The sequence below is a fragment of the Pelobates fuscus genome, chromosome 6, assembly GCF_036172605.1.
Source record: "Pelobates fuscus isolate aPelFus1 chromosome 6, aPelFus1.pri, whole genome shotgun sequence".
NCBI classification, from domain to species: domain Eukaryota; kingdom Metazoa; phylum Chordata; class Amphibia; order Anura; family Pelobatidae; genus Pelobates; species Pelobates fuscus.
In genome coordinates, this window is record NC_086322.1 from 41,165,847 (window position 1) to 41,181,651 (window position 15,805).

Genomic DNA, 15,805 nt, shown 5'->3' on the forward strand with positions numbered 1-15,805 from the left:
TGGATTTAATTTATTCTTGTCTATTTTGTATTGCAAGACAAACTAGTTAATTGAACATTTAGGAAAAGCAATTACACTATGGCTTCTATATAACACTGACACAACATTTTGTTTTTAAATAACCATTAATCCCTTAATGACACATGTTTTTCTGTCATGCAGGCCTATTATTTCTGAAGCTGGGTTAAATAAAAAAAAAGGTCTGAGTGCTGGTATCAATTATGCAATATTTTCTAGTTGTCATTTAAAATGAATCAGTTAGTTCAGAGATCCCCAATGCATGTTCTGAAATCCAAAATGATCCCAACGATTGCAGGACCAAGCTAAGCCTATCTGCTGGTCTTACATCCTCCTGCCAATTTATACTACACTATAGCAAGGTTGCTACCAGCAAGAAATATAGATCTGTGCTCCCAGTTACAAGTGGTAAAGATATGCATTATCTCCTGCACAGAATCACAAGTCCTCCTTTTTATACAGTAGGCAAGAGAATAGACAACAATCTGACATTGTGCTGTAATAACAACAGATATTCTTTTGTGTTTTGATGATAAAACATAGCCATTTTGTCATTATCTGATTGTATTATCCAATTTATGATATAACTTAATCCTTTAATAGGATGGCACACTTATTTTCTTGTTAACAATATCTAATACTTAAAATCCTCGGTTATTATTTCAGCAGCTTAGTTTAGTTATATTACTTTTCAGCTATCTCTTTATTGTTGTGTGTGTGTGTGTATGTATTTGAGTGTCTGCATTTTTTTTTCCTTTCTTGTTTTTATTTTAATATTGACTGTACATCATCAAATGAATTTAGCCACTGGCATGCTGCAGGCAGTTTTATTTCCCGAGTCCTCTTCACCTCATCTGACACAATATAATGATGCGTGGTGAATCTTGTCTTTTTTTCATTACATAGGTTTAAAACAAAAAAAAAAGATATTCACTTGCAAGATGAAAGCTCAAAGTAACAAATAAAGGCTTACAATGTTTAGGTGCAAGCAAAAGAAAAAAACAACTTACCATTAGATAGCTATTAGTTGGGTATAATGCTTACATAATTACAGTTATTGATGAAAAAGCATGCAAAACACAACTTTTTGCTTCTACTTCAAATAAAATAATACATAAAGGACATAATGAAGTAACTAACTAACTCAATAATAAATAATGTGGCATTTAGGTTATAGACACAAAGTATATTCACATTGTTTCCTTAAATGGACACTATAGTCACCAGAACAACTACAGCATATTGTAGTTGTTCTGCTGAGTATAGTCAGTCCCTGGAGAATTGATGATCTCAGCCAATCAAATGCTTTCCTTTTGGAAAGCATTGTGATTGGCTAAGATAATCAATTCTGATGGTGTCAGCCAAAGAGGTGGAGTGAGGGCGGGGTCAGATGTAAGGAGCCCCGCGCGACGCTTGAAAATGGTGAGTAAATCAACTTTCTATTATGATGTATAGGGGGGGATGACCACCTAAATGGTGGGTTTAGAACTATAGAGTCAGGAATACATGTTTTTGTTCCTGACACTATAGTACCCCTTTAATTTACTTCAAAGACATTTGCAGAACCACCCTCCCCCCACTGTATGAAGGTTAAATCCAGAGACACAATTGTAAATATGCGAAATGTAGAGCGATGTCCAAATTACAGAGCATGTGTGATACAAAAAAATTGACAATGCGGTTCACACAGCACTATATCAGATATTAATATTGATTCTCAGTCACATCACTCTTCACCACTTAATATCACAGTCGGTTGTTGTAAGGTTTCCTAGTAACCGACTGCACGGACTTCGGCGTCAGCACGCCTCTTCGTCACAGGGGGTTACATGTCCTACATGAACACTTCCGGGTTCGGGTACACTTCGAAGTTTCGCTTGGATTGGTATGTCACTTTATTTCTCACTGTATATATTGTGTATTGGTTTGCTTCACTTGTTGATCTTGAAAAAGACACAGGTTAGGTTCGAAACCTTGATCGGGACAGAGTGTTAATTTTTGCTCACATGCAATAAAAAATATCATATTTTTTTAACAAAAAAAACATTAGTGCACCTACTTTGTTTATCTACTAAACACGGTTGGCACCAGGGTATGTAATTGATTGTGCCACAAGAAATACGAGTGCCAAGCTTTTTGAGAGAGAGAGAGAGAGAGAGAGAGAGAGAGAGAATAGTAAAAGCACTCCAAGGACTTCATTTAAAGGGTGAAAAAAATAAACAACTTTATTCAGCAACTGCCACAAGTGATCAACGTTTCAGTCCTATGTCAGGACTTTCATCAGGATCCTGACGAAAGTCCTGATATAGTACTGAAACGTTGAATTTAAAGTTTACTTTTTCACCCTTTAAATGAAGTCCTTGGAGTGATTTTCCTATTCTGTCTCTATCAATTTTTGCAGACAAGCACCGGGCTATACTTATATTGTGCAAGCATTGGACAATGTTATATATATATATTTATATATATATTTTGTTTATAAAACAATGTTACATCATAACAACCAGATTTTTGATATTACAACACCAGAAATTAGTCAATAGATCATTTTTACACCAGTACCACATTAGACCTCTAGATAAAGTCCATAAATGTATATAAAATGGCAAACGTTATTTTCTCAAAATAATCAGTAAACTTTTAAATAGAGAAGAGAAAGGGAAGAAAGAAAGAAAAAACAGAACAAAAACATTGCAGTATTATATCAGTAGTGGTAATGAGCTCTACCAGATTTAAGTAAGTAACACAGGATGTAGACCATGTAATCACCGCAAATAAAGCTACTATCATTTTATATCGCACAGGTAATTTATATACATTTTTTATGATTAACAGAATCCAGTAAAGAGTTTAGTAACTTTAAGGGAAATAATTAAATAAAAAGTAATAGGAGGAATAATTAAGTTAAATATAATAATATAATCATTATGAGACCTCAACAAAGGCCCCTACGTTCAATAACCAAGTATTGATCCAGTGTTACCAAATATATAAATATTTTTGCTAATTATTATCTACCCCAGTCTAATTCCTTCATTGATCTTGTATCTTCCACCCAATTTGCCCATTGTTCCATCATAGGTGGAAGAGTTTTATTCCAATAAACTGGGACTAGTACATTTGCTTTATTCACTAGAAACCATAATATTTTTTTTAGGGCTACATCTGAAAAAGAATTGGGCATCTCCCCAACAAAATCTGAGATGGGAAGAGGGTGGGGCATACTGGTAAGTTTTATATCAATAATAACTTGTTTCCAGTAATGTTGAATATTTTGGCAAAACCAGAAAATATGTTCAAGTGTATACTCATCCTGTCCACATCTCCAACCTCTATTATCTACACTGGGTTTCTCATTACTTTTTGATAAATAGCATGCCAATCATTAGTTGTTAATTGTATATGTAAGATAGCTGCCCATTTATTCTGAATATGCTGTATCATAGCATTAATTTGGCATAGAGGGGAGATGCCATGCTTCCCAACAGTACATAAGTGCTCAGATGGAGACAACTGTCTAAATTTCCAATAGGGGAGCGGAGAGGGGCAGATGGTGCACATGGCCATTTACTTGCCTGCCAGCATTTACGTGCAGTTAAATGGCAATTAAGAGCAGTATGTGCAGTGTGACATGATGGCTTCCACTGCCTGGAAACGGCAGCTTGCAGTGGAGATGCAGGAAGGAGTTCTCTTCTCCTTTGATACCCATCAAATTAAGCATGAGAGGGAAATGTTATTAAGAAAAACTGTGTATGACTGTGTATAGAACAGTTTCTATGTGTCTGTGTGTATGTGACTTTATGTATGTTTACTTTGTGTATGTGATTGTGTGTGTAAGTGTTTATGACTGTTTAATTTAGGTATGTTAAAATTGAATTTTATGTAAGGTCAGTTCTCTTTCTCCGAGTTAACAGAGAGACCCGTGTGTGGAGGCAGAGAAAGGAGGGGAAAGAGCCTGGACCAGACTCCCTTCAGCCAGATCTGAACATTAGGGAAGCCACCCTCCCTCACCAAAAGGTATGGAAAGAGAGAGATGGCTAAAAATATGTTAAAGGGACACTATAGTCACCAGAACAACAGCTTAACAACTTACAGCTTAATGTAGTTGTTCTGGTGAGTATAATAGCTCCCTTCAGGCATTTTCATGTAAACACTGCCTTTTCAGAGAATAATAAGAATTAGAAGAATTTACATAATTTTACAAAATACTCAGTGTGCAATTGGAAGATGACTTCACCTTTTACTCTCAAGCAACAGGAAATTAATTATTAAAGTGTCAAGTATTCAAAGATCACTCATCATGTTACCTTATTTATTTCTGGCTCTTTGGACTACTAACCTTTTTTATAACATTATATAACCTACATAGCTCGTCATGGCTGTGCACACAGAAAACATATCCTTAGTTATCAAGAAATTGAAACAATATTGTTCCTTTTAATCTTATAGATCTATCACTGTCCTCTACCACCAATTTCAGGATCTATCTAGAGTCTCACCATTCCCATGGATTTTCTCCTCTCTGTACACCAGACATTTCCCTAGTCTCCAGTTCTTTAAAAATCCATATAAAATAATTTAATTAGGATTATCTGAATTTTCCTTCCCTTCTGCCTTTAAGGCAATCTATCCCTCTTACCTTGCATCTTCTCTACTTATGTATATTTTGAGATGTTTTATAACTTATCATTAGTGATGTCCCGAACAGTTCGCCGAGAACCGTTCGCCGGCGAACATAGCATGTTCGCGGTCGCGAACACGTGCGATGTTCGGTTCGCCCCCTATTCGTCATCGAGGTGGGAGGGTCTGGGAGGGAGGGTCTGCTGCTGATTGGCTGGAATGTGTCTGCTGACTATGAGGTACAGGGTCAAAGTTTACTCAATGATGACGAATAGGGGGCGGACCGAACATCGCGCATGTTCGCAACCGTGAACACGCTATGTTCGCAACCGCGAACACGCTATGTTCGCCAGCGAATGGTTCTCGACGAACTGTTCGGGACATCACTATTTATCATACTTTAATATGTATATTCATTGTATTTATAGAAGTACGGTATATTGCTGTTGGGTTTAGCCATTTATTTTTCCTTTAAAAAAAAAGGATGTTTTTTATCATTTGTTTTATTATTTTGTGTCATTATACTCTGCTTCTTGTAATCTACAATCTTAGGGCCTTCATCATTTTTTTCACATTTAAGCAAATGTGTTGTTATCCCACTGTACTGCAGAATATATTGTCACTTAACAATTTTAATTTAAGATGTGGTACTATCATGTGAATATGATTCATCCAGATCACACATTGAACAATTCCCATGTAAGCTTTTACACTAATTTTATGTTTTTTTTATTAGAAACCATTTTAATAATTAAAATTACTTTACTTGATAATGCGTTTTCTGTCCATAAGATAAAACATGTGGTATGATAGAAGTTTATGTTAATAGAAAAAGTCAAAGAGAATGTTGGCTATTTAATGATATGTCGTCATACTTATCGTTACTTTAAGTGATTAATACATATTTATTTTGCTTACAATAAATAAGTTATAAGCAATAAAAAACAATTAAACAATATATATTTTGTCCAAGAATTTATATCCAAATTACAAACTGATTCAACTTATAAAAAGAAGAAAATTAAACGAATATATACATTTTAAAACATATTCTTTGAAAGAGAAAGATTGTAAATTTATGGGGGGAGGGGGGTTGTTGTTTTTGTTTTTCAAAATAGCATAGCATTTTACATTCTAATGGTTTTGCTGTGCCTTAATTCTCCCATATGCTTACCCTTAGGCAGAATCTTAAGAGAGCACACAAAAAATACAGTTTTAAATTTTAAAAGGCTATTTAGAATCACCTATATTACAAAACAGGGATGCAGTTACACGATATAGACTTATTGTATCAAGTCCACCACTATGTACCCAATATTGGTGGATCCTACACAAATTTTAACATTTGAGGTAAACATGCTAACTGCAATGGGATAAAAACAAAAGAATAGATACAGTGCTTGTATAATACTGTAAAAAGTTCTAAGGCAGCTCAAACACCAAGTCCAGAGTCTCTCTTATCCGGAGTAAAAATGAAGAAGCAGAAGGGTGGTGTAGTGTCAATAATGTCCTTGTAGATATGTGGAAGAAATAAAAGGAGAAAATGTATGGTGTAGTATGTAAGTTATAGAGATAAAAAGAATAAAAATGAGGTAAACCACTCACACTTTTTGGGAGCGTAAGTATAGCTCCAACTTTTGCGCTTGGGTGGAACAATCCCCGGCTAGGGATATACTGTGGTTATTCAGAAGGTAAAAATAAACATATTAAGGCTTTAAAAGGACATGTGATAAGGTAGAACTATTTACCTGCTGTATCAAGAAACCCTTACAAATATATACATTATGCAGCCAAAATAACTTGCTTCCCACACTATTTTGGGAGAGGACACTATGCCAACTTCCTACCACTTTCATAGCAGCCGAACAAAGTATAGAGATCCAATCTCTTTTGTTAAACAACCTGGGCACATATGTTACTGCTACACTGTTACAGCATACATTCTAACCGGGTCCTATCCTCCAAATAAACACAAAAATATCTTACAAAAATATCTCAATCCTAAACAGACAAATTAATTCTCTGTGGAGACCTTAAACCATGACCTGGATTCCAAAAACTACACTTCCCCAAACCTCGCCTAGACATGCAGCACTCAAATCCCAATATAAAGCAATCACTAAATGAATTCTGGACCACGGATTATATGACTCATGGCAAGCATACTATCCAAATGACCATGACAATTCATTGTACTCATCTACCACTGCAATTCTAATTTTGGGTGCACAGCCCTCTTTCAATGTTTAAAGCCTGTGTTGTAAGAATGTATTAAACATACACGAATATTGCTGGATAATACATAAGTAATACAATGTGTCCCATCCTATGTTTAATTTTGAGGTCTACACCACTCAGAAAAAAAATACCGTGTAATGGATTTATTTAAGATAATTCTTGCTTCTATTTAGTGTACTGTTCCAAGCAGTCTTTTTTAGTTCTAATTCTGACATCTTTTATTTTTTTTCAGTAAGTTTTTAAGAGTTTCTTCTTGAGTTTTAATTGTGATCTGGATACAGAAAATATCTGACTCATACACCATTGTCCTTTGTTCTATCTCACTTAAACTCACAAAGATTTCTATTCAGTTTACAGTCATTTTTGCAATATTTACAGTTGTCTGAGATTTGAGAAAAGTGGATTTCATAAAATGTTTTTTCTGCTTTTTTGTGTGTTTTATAAATAACCTTATTCAACCTTGATATTGTATTTAAAAGATTAAGCAAATTGATACATTTACTTTTGAATTATAAGTTGAGCGGTTCTATTTTTTTATTAATATTAAGTTGCCATTGATATCTAATATGTTTTATACAGAAAGGAGGACTTACAGAGTCCATATTGTAACTGTTTGGATACCATTGATACATATTCAAGCAGTTGGTCATATTTTAACCATTTATATTATTTGTTCTTTTTTCCTTTCACATTTTATATTCACATTAAAAGTCGTTTTACTCCCGACTTCTCAACCTTCAGGAACATTGACCTGTTCCTGGAGGCAGTTACAAATGAAATTAAGAGTATTGATGTAAAGGACCTTGACCTCTTTCTAAATGCAAATCTCCCCAGAAAAGAACAAATGGCATTACAGTCACTGAGGGAGAATGATCAAATTATCATAAAACCGGTAGACAAAGGGGGTAATGTGGTGGTTCTGAATAAAACAGACTATGTGACAAAGGTCCAAAAGTGGAGTCCCTCTACTCCTCTATTTCACATCAGAAAGGAATGGAGCATACAAGACACTTTTTAGAACAAAGAGGCGCAAACCATCATGACCATACAGAATTTGTCATGAGACTGTTACATTTTATCCTTTCACACAACTTTTTTTCTGTTTAACAATAGGTTCTACCACCAGGTGAGGGGTACAGCCATGGGGACAGCCTGTGCACCCTCCTATGCTAACCTTCACCTAGGGTGGTGGGAGGAACAGATTATAGGTCTCTCGGATACCCTGTCAGACTTCAGACCAAAAATACCATCTTGGCATAGATACATAGATGACATCCTGATTGTCTGGCAGGGTACCAGTGATGAATTTAATAAGTTTGTCACCCTTTTGAATAACTACGAACAATATTTGAAATTCACTGCTGAGTCTGGTGGCTTGAGGCTTAATTTCCTGGATCTGACTATTTCCATCTCTGAGGATGGCTCCCTTACCACGACCCTATATAAAAAAAACTCTGCCTCCAACGCCCTTCTCAGATGGGATAGCTGTCACCCGAAGCTATTAAAACAAGGTATACCGGTGGGACAGTATCTCAGGATAAGAGAAATTGCACTAGTCTACAGGACTTTAAATCAAAAGCGAACATACTGAGACAACAATTTAGAGAAAAAGGTTATCCAAATAGGTGCCTAAAAAGAGCCTATAGCAGAGCCTTGGAAACCGACAGGAGAGATCTCCTATCGGATGGACAAAGTACCATGAATGCTCGGGACAAGACCATAAGGATGATAGGCACTTATGACACAGGCTGGGACGTAGTGTATAATTCCCTTCAAAAATTTTAGCCAATCTTACTTAGATAAACACCTGAAGGACGTCCTTGGCCCAAAGGCCTCCGTCATGGCAAGGAGGGGTAAGAACCTTCGGGACCTACTAGTCCCAAGCCATTTCTCCACTAAACAGATCCCACCAACCACATGGCTCAAGCGTAACATCCCGACTGGTACATACGGATGTGGTAGATGTGTGGTGTGTAAGTACATGTCAAGGGAATCTAAACATGTGACCAATAGTGAAGGAACTCATTCCTTTAAAATCAATCACTTTTTCAATTGTAACAGTGCAGGGCTAGTGTACTTATTGACATGTTGCTGCACTCTCATGTATGTGGGTAAAAACATTCTGGCAGTTTAGAGAACGAATAAAGGAACATGCTAGGTCCCCTAAAAAAAACCCTATTTCCAGACACCACAAAGAACATCATGGTGGGACATCTAGGGACATTAGGTTCTGTGGCTTGAAACTGGTCAAACATGACCAGAGACGGCTTGATTATGATAGGACTCTACGCCAAAGGGAGTGCAGATGGATCCATAAACTTGGAACTTTGAGTCCAAGAGGTCTAAATAAGGGTTTTTCGTGCTCCCCATTTTATATAATTAGGGAGCATTGCTCCCTCTGATTCCAGGTTGACATCTGCTCCAGTTCTGATATGTTTAAACTTTAAAATTTACCTGCATGTAGTTGTATTTACTTGTAAATATATTTATTGTGATCATTTATCCATGTGTGTGGTAGATGTAGTGTCAGTGTGTTCCCGTAGTTAATGAGGAATTCACTATTTATATTTTTTCTATTATATTACACTGAACAATAGGGAGCACACTCCCCTAGTCCCTCCCTTTCCATCTCCTACTGCATATAGATTTTTAATAAAGGGATCCCAATATTCTCATGAGCCATGCTTTAATCAGATATGTATGAATCAATGAATTAATGGTTTATGACTTTAAGAGAGAATAGCTCTTGACTTATAATTAATATTAATGGGATCCGTTTACAGTTCTTCGATACATCTATATTCTGAACAAATATGTCCGTATTTAATCAGAGGTCAATTCTTTGTAATTACGTATTGGGACTGTCTCTTTAAGAGAAAGTAGTTTTTACATTTTTAAGTCAGTCCCCGTGCGATCGGTTTGAAAGATCTGTTTACAGGCCCCTAAATGTGCTCACATTCAGAATAAGTATGAATAAATATGCCTGTATATAGTCGGGCATTTACTTTCTGCAACAATGTATTGAGACTGTAACTTTATTATTTTGGCATCCTCTAATTTTGATCAGGTGCTCTGCAGGTTAATTGCGTTGCCAGGGAACATATTAACATCTTAGTGGGAGTCTGTCTCTAATCCCCTCCCCTAATTCTGATGAGCATTTGGCTTCACCAATGGGAGTGAGTCAATTGAAAGATACTCCCACTTAACGTCTGACATGATCGGATTGGATGATGAAGGTAGGAGGGAGGGATCTATGTCCTCATTTAAACACTCATGGGAACACATGACACTTAGCTCTTGACAAAGGCGTATCCTTATGCCGGAACACTCATCGAGCGCTTTTGGTGCCGATGTTATACATTTGATTTTAGGTTCTGGGAGAGTTAGTCTGCAAGAGGTTGTTTTATTTGACGTGGAAGTGGGGATTACTAGGCAGGTTGCCTTGAAGCAGCTATGGGAGATAGGGGCTTTGGGTATCGACCTAGCAGGCTGCCTTACAGTAGCATCAGTAGATAGGGGTTTTTGGTATAACCAACGGGTTAGTGACAGCCAGTAACAAGTTGGATAGTCACTTGTGTGTAGCGATTCTAACACTCCAGCCTGTTTTGGTGGTACTGCCCCTAAATGCACTGTTTTTAGACCATCCCCCCCCCCTTTTTGTTAACCATCCCCTCCTCTACTTTGTTTGTAGCCGGGTACATCGTGTCCACGCCATAGTGAACCCTTTGATTAATCCATCTAATTAAGGGATGGACAAGAATACCTATACTTTGTAAACTGTGTATAAAGTCCACTTAGCAACACTATCTAATTAGGACAACTATGTATCCTTTAGTGTGCGGTGGCTAACAGACTTCGTTTTACTGGAAGTTAGGTATCAATTCAAACGTGATACAGTGTATATCACTTGTTTTTGTTGATTTGTCTGTCTGACCATATTCAGTTTTTCCTTAGTTTTGGTTTAATTTTTTACAACCTCTATACACTACAGTCACTAATTATTTGTACCTTGATACTCTGGAGGTATCGATCTACTGAACTATTCAATTACTCAAATTTAAGAATACTTATAATAGCTATTAAAATCCTCTTACTACTTGAAGTAGCCTTTGAGACTACGCTACCCAGAATTTTAAAGGTGTATTATCACTCTGTTTATTCATAATGTCACATTTGTTTGGGTTTTGGTTTTTCACAGAGAACCTACTGTTCTAGTTAGGCTCTGTATATTTTAATATCCTAATATTCAGCTTTAATAAAGGTTTTTACCGGGGGCGGGGCCAGACCGCCCGCGGGCTGGAGAGGCTCCTGACAAAATTGGTCCCCTGTGGCACAAAACTTAAGCACCACAGCAATCTGGGTGACCAAAAGCTGTCTCAAGTATCCAAGCAAACGCCGGAGTCACCATGGTCCCTGAGATCGGGAGTTTCGGAGCCCCCCGTGGGGCGATATGAGGCTTTGGGGTCTGCGGCCTGAGGGTGGAGAGCGGGACGGACGGCCGCCATCCTGTTCGGGAGCCTGGCTGCCACGCAGAAGTCTAGAGATACGCTTCGCAGACCACGCTTCCCCCCACGGACCAGTGGGGTTATCCCGGTCCCCACCAGAGAGAATCACCGCCCCACAGAGGCCCACTATCATGCCTACCTGGCATTGAACACCACGCGCCTGGTCGCTAAAATGGCGGCCTACACTAAACAATAGCCTGCTGAACGTCACTCCTACCCACAGGCCTGCACATGATTTTGCCTCCAGGCAGCACAAAGAGCGGAGATGGAAAGCGGCGGCATGGCACGGAGCCCACGGAAGTCACGCCCAATCCACATTCCTGAAGCCGGGTATGAAAAGGTCAGATCATAGCAAACCACCAGCGGCATTAGCTGCAGCTCTGCCTGACTACTGCCACAAGCCGATACCAAGGCAACCGAACCTGGCGACTACATCACTCACACATAATCCAGCTCCGCTAAAGAAGGTGCAGCTGACTCATCTGTGCAGCTCTCTTTGTACTGCCACTCGCCAGGGATGGATGACCCCAGCCTTGGACTCACTGCCTATGCTATGCCCCTCTCGGTAATACCATAAATCAGACAGACTCTGCAGGACTCTGTGTGTGGCAGCATGCAAACTACTAGTTGTCTCTCATATTTAAAGCTTACTGGTAATCTATGAGCCTACCTGAGATTCCTGTCCCTTTGTATCTCGAAAAATATAACCTGTCTCACGTTTGGGCAGGCCCTCTAGGTGCAGATCAAGCGATATAATGTATACCTCTGAGAATAACTGTGCTTTACCTTATTCTTACTGTTGACACATCTCTGAGCTAAACGTGTTGTTTTTTATTTCAAAGCTACCTTGCATGCTTTAAAGTTTAACCAAATAGAGCATCAATGTTGTTGCAATCTTGTAATCACTAACCAAAAAAAATAAAAAATGTGCCTGATAATCAAATTCCACAACCTGTAATGCAAATGTTTATTAACAAACCATGATGGTGCTGTTGTGGCGCACTAAGGTTTACTGTTACTCATGTGCACACCAAAATAAAGAATTAAAAATAAATAAATAAAGGTTTATACCACTTATATGAATTTTTACTTTTAAGGGAATTCTTTTGGTGGAGTGGGAGTCCGCACACTTTAAGTGGGCGGTCTTCCCATCCCGCTTTATTTTTTTGTCTATACCAAAGGCTTATACCATATTTATGGATACTTAATTTGTTTAAAGGTTCTCGTTTATGGAGGAGGGACTCCCCACATATTTGTGAGGAGTTATCCTGACTCCGTTTAGTAGTTTCTGTTCAATTTACTTTGGGTGATGCCCTTGAGTTCCTCTGTAACCGATTAGGAGGCACCAGTGCTTACTAGTGTAGCCCTGTTGCCTCATCTTATATTATGTCACCTAGATTTTTTTGTTTGTCTTCTCATTAGCACATGATTAGCACAATCAATGTATGCGTCTGTTAGTCCACCCATTGTACAGCGCTACGGAATTTGTTGGCGGTATATAAATAATAAAATAATAATAATAATAATAATTAGGGATTAATACAATTATAGTTCTTTTTTGCTCTTTACTAATAAATGTACTTTTTAACCTATTAATGGTTCTCAGCTCCTCTGAGGATACTAGGTCTGCTACTGGGTTTGTCTGTTTAGCTTACTCATTCCAGTCTTCCGTTCTATGTTTATTTTGGGTTATGCCCTGAGTATCCCACAACCACTTCAACTCTGGTGAAAGGTTTTCTCTCTCATCATTGTTGTATTTCTCTTAATATGTTATATAGTGGATATTGCAAAATTTAGAACTAAATAACCCCTTTTTTATTTTTCTGCACCAGCAGCAAGTCAGTAAAGGGTGTCAGGTGCTTTTTGTAAATTATATGTTCTGCATGAAACAGAAAAAGTAATTGAAATTATCTCAATTTATCTTAAAAAATCTTACTTCAAAAAAATATAACTTATCGTAACTAACATATTAAAAAAAAAATGCTATATTGGTAAATCTGCATTTTTTTTTTTTTATATAGAAAACCTGATTTAGGCCCCCAAGCATAATTTAACCACAATCAATCTCTCCCCAGAGTTAGTCTGTAACAGTTCTTCTCCACTTCATAGTAGCTTTGGAAGATCTAGGCAGAGACGTGCTACTGAACAAATATTATAGGTTAGTCAGTAGTAATACAAACTAAAGGCTTATTCACCAGTACCATGTTTAACAGAGAAAGTGTCTATTTATGCCTTAACTCTCTAATTCTCTAAATCTCTCTCTCCTCCCTCCATATGGTCACATTGTACACTGGCATGTAACCATATGATTTAATTTGTTGAACATCTGACACGGAGCTGTGTTAAGCCAAACAGGGACTTATCAAAAGAAGAGCTGGCAATATTATAGAAAATAAAGCAGATTGTATTTGTATAAATTCCCAGAAAACCTAGCAAATTGCAACAATATATATTAAAACTTAGTTTCAAAATAGATGTGTACTGATTAACTCCTTACAAACTAAGCCTGCAATATTTTTTACCACGCTTCAGATCTAGAACAATTTTGGAATTTTTATTGTGTGTTTTTCAATTATAAAAATTACATCTTGCTACCATATTGTATGCTAATAAGACTTTCATATAGTATGAAATACTTTAAAACTATAAAAAAATGCCATAACATATAATTTGACTCCTTTAACAGAGTGTGTTGGATATAAAATTCAGTCTAGCTGAACCACTTTTTCCAAGAATTAAAAAAAATTAAAATAATTTAATGTGGCGGCCTGCTAGCAAGCATTGAACAGCTGCCACACAGTTAACCCTTGCCAAGTTTTTTTTTTAACTATCTGACCACTGGCTCGCTGCCTGCTAGCAAATAGTTAAGATTATTAAAATCTAGCCGTGGATGTTAACTTCCTTATTTTAGCTGTCTGGCAATGTTTGGTCTAGTATAAATCTTGACCAAATTGAGGCTAATTCAGAGCCTTCAATACAAAATGAACACTCGTGATTAAGATTTTGATTATGACATTCTTAAATATAAACAAAAAATACTCCCACCACTGGATAGAATATCCAGTCGCTTAGAGTATAAACTGGAATTTAATTAAGAATGAAAAACCTCATAATAATGTTAGATATTTGATAAATAAAGAGATAATGACAGTACAACATAGGTACCCATTCTGAATAGTCAGAATCCAATGGATAACAATCTTGCCTAATGACACACCTCCAAATACCCAAGTCAGAAGATTTTATATATAAATATATCTCTATAATGCTACAGACTACAGACTTTAATTGTGTCTCATGAGGTCAATGTCTGAGAGCGTAGAGATTAAATCACCATGTCCCTGGGATAGAAAGACATGTGTATGTACCTAGGGAACTGGTCAGGAAACCAAATATTAGCTGTATGTCTGAAAGACTATCGGTAGCTTAATGAGAGGGTCTCAAAAACAGAGAGACACTAGCTTATAAGTCTCAGAGTACAGATAGACTAATATGCTAGAGATAAAACTGATACAGTTGAATAAATGATGCAACTTTGATATAATGTATCTTTTGGTTGCAGATTGAAATACAAGGCTGAGCCACTACAGCACTTCCTACCACTGTATCAGCCTTAAATATTTAACTTAGCAAAGTAAGGTTCAAGACCAGTAAAGGAGGTGAAAAAGTAGAAATTAAAGCGTGCTAATGTGCAGAACCATACTTAGATTGTTGGTTGCCTGCACATGTCAATAGAGTGCCCAGTGAAAATTAAGTGACAGAAAGAAAAAGAACCCGACGCGCGTTTCGGTGCTTTGGTAGTGCACCTTCGTCAGGGGCTAAAAAATATAAACAATGCCTGCATTAAGGACTGATTTTCTAAGGACATCAAAAAGTAACCAGAGACTCTTCAGTCAGTGAACGTTGGGTAGCTTTCCTACTGCAAGCATAATGAATGTGTTTCAACACAAGTCCTTGTCAGACACCATCGGAAGACATATCTGTACCTGAAAGCTCACCCCCTATTATGTTTATTATATTTTCAATGAGTCATTGAAGAAAGCTTCATTCAATGCTGATTAATTTTTCATATCCACATCAAAGACTTTGCATAGTGACATATTGTTAAAATATGTGAATACACAGCCGCCGTGTTAGAAACAGCTGGCACTAAATATTATAATACCAGTTTGATGAAATAAAGCATGATTACTTTGAAAGAGTATTGGCATTCTAGGCAAATATGAATATATTCTCACCCAAGTGATTGTTAAAGTAAAAGTAATTTAGATAATAATTTTATTTTGTTTCTTTACAGTTGGATTGAAATTATTCTAGCTACTTAATACATGCATACTTAACTGGTTGAAAAACCTGATTGTCTGCCCTCAGTCCTAATAGTCAAAACATAGCTGTAGAAACCCCTTGTTTGTTGTCATGTTACA